The sequence below is a fragment of the Dipodomys merriami genome, unplaced genomic scaffold (assembly GCF_024711535.1).
Source record: "Dipodomys merriami isolate MVZ:Mamm:240054 unplaced genomic scaffold, mDipMer1.0.p SCAF_3, whole genome shotgun sequence".
In the NCBI taxonomy this organism is placed as follows: domain Eukaryota; kingdom Metazoa; phylum Chordata; class Mammalia; order Rodentia; family Heteromyidae; genus Dipodomys; species Dipodomys merriami.
In genome coordinates this window covers 14,110,430-14,117,388 of record NW_027204492.1, presented here as the reverse complement: position 1 = coordinate 14,117,388, position 6,959 = coordinate 14,110,430, and positions in this window count along the sequence as shown.

Below are 6,959 nucleotides of genomic sequence, written 5' to 3'. Positions count from 1 at the left end.
CTAGCCTTGCTTGTGTCCTTCACCACTAGAATATCTGCTTCAAACTCAACCTGTAGTTCCACAAGGTATCAGGAAATGGGCTTTCAGACCAAACATATGTTCAATAGTTTTTAGGTACAGAGTAACCAATATCCATTCTGTATCTTCTAATACATTGAGGTAGAATTGTGACTGCTTATAGACAAGTGTAGAACTTGATACGTAACTTCTCAGGCACTTAACTTCTTGAACTATACTGCATGCTCAAATTGCACCTAAAACATTAATGATTATGCACAAAAGTCTGTTAAAATACCTGTGTAATGATAATAGTTCGTGGCTTTTCAACTATGCATTTGAGCCAGGTCTGTTTGCTAAAGATAAAGAAAATGGAATCTTAGAAACCTTAAATTCTTAGTTCCAAATAGTCTATTCAATAGCCCATCTATAACCATTTACCTTCAAGTATCCACATTAATGTTACAGATCTTACATGGGCATTGGAGGCAAATATTGTCCTGTTTTGCATAAGATTGAGTGGGTCTCATCTTATTCTGTCTTCTTTTAGGAAAGGAGATCAAGAGTGGTATGGCAATTATTTTGTTGTCATTTAAGGATGCATTCAATTTATAAATAAGTATCATTTTAGGAATCAGGGAAAATGCAATTTGGCCTTGAAGAATGGTGTAGAGATACATTGATTTATTCACTTAACTGATATTTGTTGATCTATGGACAGACCCTTTGCTAGATGATGAAAATACTGCTGTGAACAAAATACAGCAAAGGAGGAGGCTACAATGCTTGATAAGAAATGTACTCATTATCTTGCCCATGTAATTGTAACCTCTCTGTACAGTATTTTCACAATAAAAAAATAAACTAAAAAAAAACAAAATACAGTAGCTTTTCCTCTGAAAAAGATGACATTCTAATGAGGCTTCTAATGGGAAAAATAGATCTTTGTGAATTTGATTTTGTATAAGCCTGGTTAAATATTTGTTTGCCTAATTAGCCTCATTCGGATCCTTATTTCTGTTTAGGATTGTGATACTGTCCTTCTAATTAAGTTTTATGCATGGCATGTCCACTATTAGATTATTTATAATCATATAATTAAAATTATGCATTTGTATAGTAATATTATTTTTAATGCAGCTTAAGGTCATAAAATGAGAAACCACTGCCCGCCCTTTACCACACCCTAGTTCAGCTGCACAGACACAGCCACGTAAATACTTTTAGCTGTTTTCTCTAGTTATTATGGCCACATTCCTTTACAGTATGATTTCCTTGGAATTTCTAGGCTTATCCGTTGCAGACCTCATTTCTTCTTGCTATGCTAGACGAGCACTAGAGAGATCAAAGTCTGTCCTACACTGCATAATTATGTTACATTTAATTACATTTAAAACTAATACTGGAATTTACACAACTACAGCATGCATTGTGGAGCCAAACTATGTGCTATGCTTGTTTCTTCTTTTCTTGGAACATATGGTTTCTGGAATCACTATCTCTTGTATTGATTTTGTTTCCCCTACCAATCTTCTACATGTCCTCTATTATTTAGAGAAGATGATATTGTCTATGATCTTAAATATTCTATGACATTAAATATGTCTAATCTATGATCTTAAATATTCTATCAAGTTCTTCCCCTCTTTCTTCCTGTGTCAGTCTAGTCTGCTTGTCCCTCAAGTGGACTGTACCCTTGTCATGTTGAGCCATCTTAGTGCTACTCATGTTGGATCCAGTTTTCTCAATCTCATTCTTATCCTGGTCTTTATTCCCTTGTTTTGCTAGAGCATAGCCTCCAGAAGTTGCTAAGAAAGGTACCTGAGCCCTCTTCCTTTTGTCCACCACTGGGGGGGGGGGGGGAGGGTGGGCGTGTACTTGACTCTCTTCTTTGCCATGCCTTCACAGAAGAATTGAAAGGATCACATTTTTTAAAGAAAAGCTAGATTGTTGGCCAAGAAAGCAAAGCAAAAGTAATGCATTCCCCAGTAGACTTGAATGAAAACTAGTGATAAACTTAAGGACACCACAGGAAACACTAGAAAAGAGCCCACCTGAGTGTAACTGCACCAGAGATGACATCCAGATATCTGCTGTCTCAATGTCACTAGTATCTTCCCACATCAGGCAGAAATTGTCAACACTGTGAAGACGGTTGTAAATGTCTTAGTGGGAAAAAAAATGATTTTTCTCTGTTTCATTGCTTCACACAAATAGGTTGTCATCAGTACGTAGGCCTTTAGGGAAAAAAAGATGCACAAAAGTTTCTTCTGAGCCCTTGGATCTCTGCAAAGCTCCGTTTTGTTTCTTTTTGTTCTGCTTTGTGTTGTTTTGTTCTGTTTTGAGATAGCATTGTGCTATGTCACTCCAACTGGCTTCAAAAATTTGTGCGTGGGGCTGGGAAGGTGGCTCAGTGGTAGAGTGCTTACCTTGCATGCATGAGGCCCTGGGTTAGATTCCTCAGCACCACATAAGCAGAAAAAGCTGGAAGTGGCACTGTGGCTCAAGTGGTAGAGCACTAGCCTTGAGCTGAAGAGCTGAGGGACAGAGCCCAGGCCCTGAGTTCAGGCCCCACTACTGGACCCCCCCCCCAAAAAAAAAATTTGTGCGTTTCCTGCCTCAGCCTCCCTCATGTTAGTATGACAGATGTGTGTACCACCATATCTGGCACCTGCAAAGACTTTAACTTCATATTTGATTAAAGGTATAGCTAAGAATAGACTTCTGGGTTGAATATTGTTTTCTCTCTCACACTTTTAAGTATTTGTGAATTTCTTGTAGCATCTCCTTGATGAGAAGCCTAAAGCTATTTGGATTCTTCCTTGTGTTCTATGTGACCAGCTATCTGGAAATTTCTTAGATCTTTTCTTAATTCCCATTGTGCTAACATTTCAGCCTCTTCTGTACCTGAAGTCTTGAAGTCCTCAGCCTCTCCAGTTCATTGGTTCAGATGTCCTCCTGAGGAGGTACGTAGGAGCCATCAAGCAATGAAGGCCAAAGGTAGATAGAGGTAGTGTGGGGAGGGTGGAGGAGGTGAAGATAGCCCTGCCAAGGTAACTCCCATGCTCAAAAGTCTTCTATGCTTCCATCAGAAAGAAAGACACTGCTCCATTTGTAAGGAAATAGAAGGACTTAGAAAAAAAATCATATTAAGTGAAGTATGCCAGACTCAAAGAAGCATAGGTCCCATGGTGTCCCTTATTTGTAATAACTAGTATACGTCTAGGATAATGTTAGCAGATGAGCAGAATAGCTCAATAACTATGTATATATGAGATAATGCTAAGTGAAATGACATGGACACAAGAGGTTTTTTGTTGTTGTTGTTGTTGTTTTTAATGTACTAAGTGATTTCTTTTTTCTTTTGTGGTTCCCCCCTATGGTATATTCCCTGTTGTCACTGTATTTGATTTTGGTATCCTGGGTATTATATATATGTTTATTTGAATTAGGGAAGGGGAGGGGAACAACAAAATGTTGAGACAGAGGAAAAAGTGGGACCCTATGTAACAGCAATTCTCACAAGACAATATGTTGGGAATGATCTGTACAACTTGGGGGCAGGGATTGGGGGGGAAGGGAAAGAGGGAGAAAAATGAGGGAGGGGGCAACAAGTGGGACATGAAATGAAATCTCTACCTTACTTATGTAACGTGTAACCCCTCTGTACATCATCTTGACAATACAATTAAAAATTTTAAAAGTCTTCAGGGTGGGCTGGGAAGGTGGCTTAGTGGTAGAGCGCTTGCCTTGCATGCATGAGGCCCTGGGTTCGATTCCTCAGCACCATATAAGCAGAAAAAGCGAGAAGTGGCGCTGTGGCTCAAGTGGTAGAGCACTAGATAGCCTTGAGCTGAAGAGCTGCGGGACAGCGCTCAGACCCAGAGTTCAGGCCCCACGACCAACAACAACAAAAAAGTCTTCAAGGTTCTGCCTGGAGTACCTTCTGTACTTCTTTTCTGTAATCAACTTCCACTTCTTTTTGACTGATTTTAAAAAAACAAACCTTTTCATTTCTCTTTTGCTTAGTGAGGCAAATCTAAACTCTTTAGCATGGCATTCAGTGCCCTCTCCCTGGGCTCTGATCTAAATCAGTTGTGTTGCCTTAAGCCCTCATTATAGCTCAGTTCTTACCTCTAGGCCCATGGGTGCACTTGATACATCCTAAATGCAATAGGTGCTTCTCACTATCATGTTCTACTTGTACTTTGCTCCTCCCTGCCCACCCTCACTCCCACACCCAGCTAGAGTATTTCTCCTGCCAAGTATACCTGTCCAAATCCTGCTACCTTCCCAGGCCCCAGGTGTTACCTCATCCACGAAGCCACCTTGTTATTAGTCTCGTCATCACTTTTCATGCCTCTTTGTGCTAGGTTTCATTTTCTTCCATGATTTTGCTCGTCAATGCATGTGTACTGTACTATAAATGCTGAGACAATGGAGATGAAAACCGAAATTTGAGACTCAAATAACACCTCTTACAGTGTATAGCATTTATGTAGTGTGTGTGTGTGTGTGTGTGTGTGTGTGTGTGTGTGTGTGTGTGTGTGTGTGTGCTAGTATTGTAGTGAACTCAGGGCCTTATACTGTCATTCAGCTTTCTTGCTTATGGCTGGCACTCTACCACTTGAGCCACACCTCCAATCTTAGGGATGAAGTTTACCGGATTTTTCTACCTGGGTTGGTTTTAATCTGTGATCCTCTAAGTCTCAGCTTCCTGAGTGGTTGGGATTATAGATTTGAGCCTCTGTCATCCTGATGTAAGTACTGTTTTGTTTGCTTGTTTATGTTTTTAATATAGAGTCTGGGAGCTCAGATTGGCATGGCACTCACTGTGTAACCCAGGCTGTGATTGTTCTGTGTTAGTGTCCTGAGTGCTGGGATTGTAGGCGTGAACTAACATGCTAGCCTCAAATATTTTATCACGTCTTTGAGGTAGAGAAGTCCTTAATTTCTGTAAGCGTGGAAGAATCCCATCACACTTACTGACTTTGCTGAGGTATTCACCTGGTAACCTAATATCAAAATTCACTTCTGTATTTTCTTATAAGAATTTTATACTTTAGCTCTTACTCTTAGATAATTCATCCATTTTGAGTTTGTTCTTTGTTCATGATAGGAAGTTGAGCTTCTAGTTTATCCTTTTCATATGAATATCCCATTGTCCCAGTACCATTTGTTGAAGAGACTCTTTCCCCTTTGAATAGACTTGACACTCATGTTCATCAGTTGATGGTAAATGTACCTTGGTTCATTTCTTGAAGCTGTTCCATTGATTTGTATCCTTATGTCAGTCACTTCCAATAATTACAGCTTCGTAGTAAGGTTCCATATTGGGAGGTATGAGTCTGCCCATTTATTTTGTTTTATCAGACTGGTCAAGGTCTCCTGCAATTACATATACACTTGAAGATTGGCTTTATTTTTTCTGCAAAGAAGGTTGTTGAAAATTTTCACTGAGCTGCATGGTAGTTCAATGTGTATATATATATATATATATATATATATATATATATATAAAATCACAAAATAGATACATTAAACATAAATTTAACCATGTATTAAATATTTTCTCCTTGAACACAGTCTTTACATCTATTTAGGTCTTTTTTTCCTGTCGTGGGGCTTGAACTCTGGGCCTGGGTGCTGTCCCTCAGCTTTTCAGCTCAAGGCAAGTGCTCTAGCACTTGAGCCACAATGCCACTTCTGGTTTTCTGGTGGTTTATTGGAGATAACAGTCTCACGGACTCTTCTGCCTGGGCTGGCTTTGAACCGTGATCCTCAGATCTCAGCCTCCTGAGTAGCTAGGATTACAGGCGTGAGCCACCAGTGCCTGGCTTTCTTTAATTTCTTTACAATAATTCTAGTTTTTATACAAGCTTTATACCTTTTTGTTACGTTTATTTCTTACAACAAATAAAAGAATCTCTTATTATTTTCATGCTGTTATAAGTGTAATTGTTTTTGTATTTATATCTTAATATCTTGAATAAGAGACAAAAAAATCACAGGATTAACCTTGAAGCTTAAAATCAAAGGTTGTTACTATTTTAGGTTGTTATTTTCAGGGATTCAGTGTTTTACAATGGTCTACCCAGTAACGAAGCTTACAAAAATTATTCCATTAGTATGTTTTGGTAATGTGGAAACAATTGACTTCAATAATGAGTTTAACATTATCATAAAATTGTAAGCCAGCCCCATCCTATCAGAGGAATGTTCATATGAAACTGCTTACTTTGTTTGCCCCAGAAACTGATCTGCTAATAGTTAATGCATTTAATATGTTTGTTGGGTGAGCGGGCATTTCTGTAATTACAGTTCTTTCTGTAAAGGAGATAAAAAAACTTCCTGGTATTAATTGGTATTCATCTTTGCTCTCTTTTCTCGGTGGGCCTGGGGATTGAAGTCAGGGCCTCGTTTCTGCTAGGTAGGCTTTCTACCATGTGTGCTGTCACCAGTCTTTATTTGCTTTAGCTATTTTTCAGATAGGGCCTCATGTTTTGCCCAGGAACATCCTCAGACCATGGGCTTCCTATACAGCAGTGATTACAGATGTTAGCCACCATGTTCAGACTGTTGATTGAGCTGAGAGTCTCATTAACATCTTTCCCAGACTAGTCTTAGTGATTTTCACAATCTATGCCTGAGTGGTTGGGATTATAGGCATGAACTACCATCGCTGGCTCTTCAACTATCCCTTTTGTAATGAACTGAAAATTGGATCCAGTGAGATTATAATGGTCTCAAGGGTCACAATGAGGATTCTGCTGTTAATGATCAGAATGATTTTAGGTTTTGCATGAAACATAAATCACACCAATCTCATACCTAGAGAAATGTCTTATGTAATTTCTTTATCTGACCTTAAACCATTATAGCTAGCATACTCCTCTCTCTAAATATCTTCTCACTTTCTGCTTAATTAAATAATAAACAACTATATTATAGTATATTGGTCA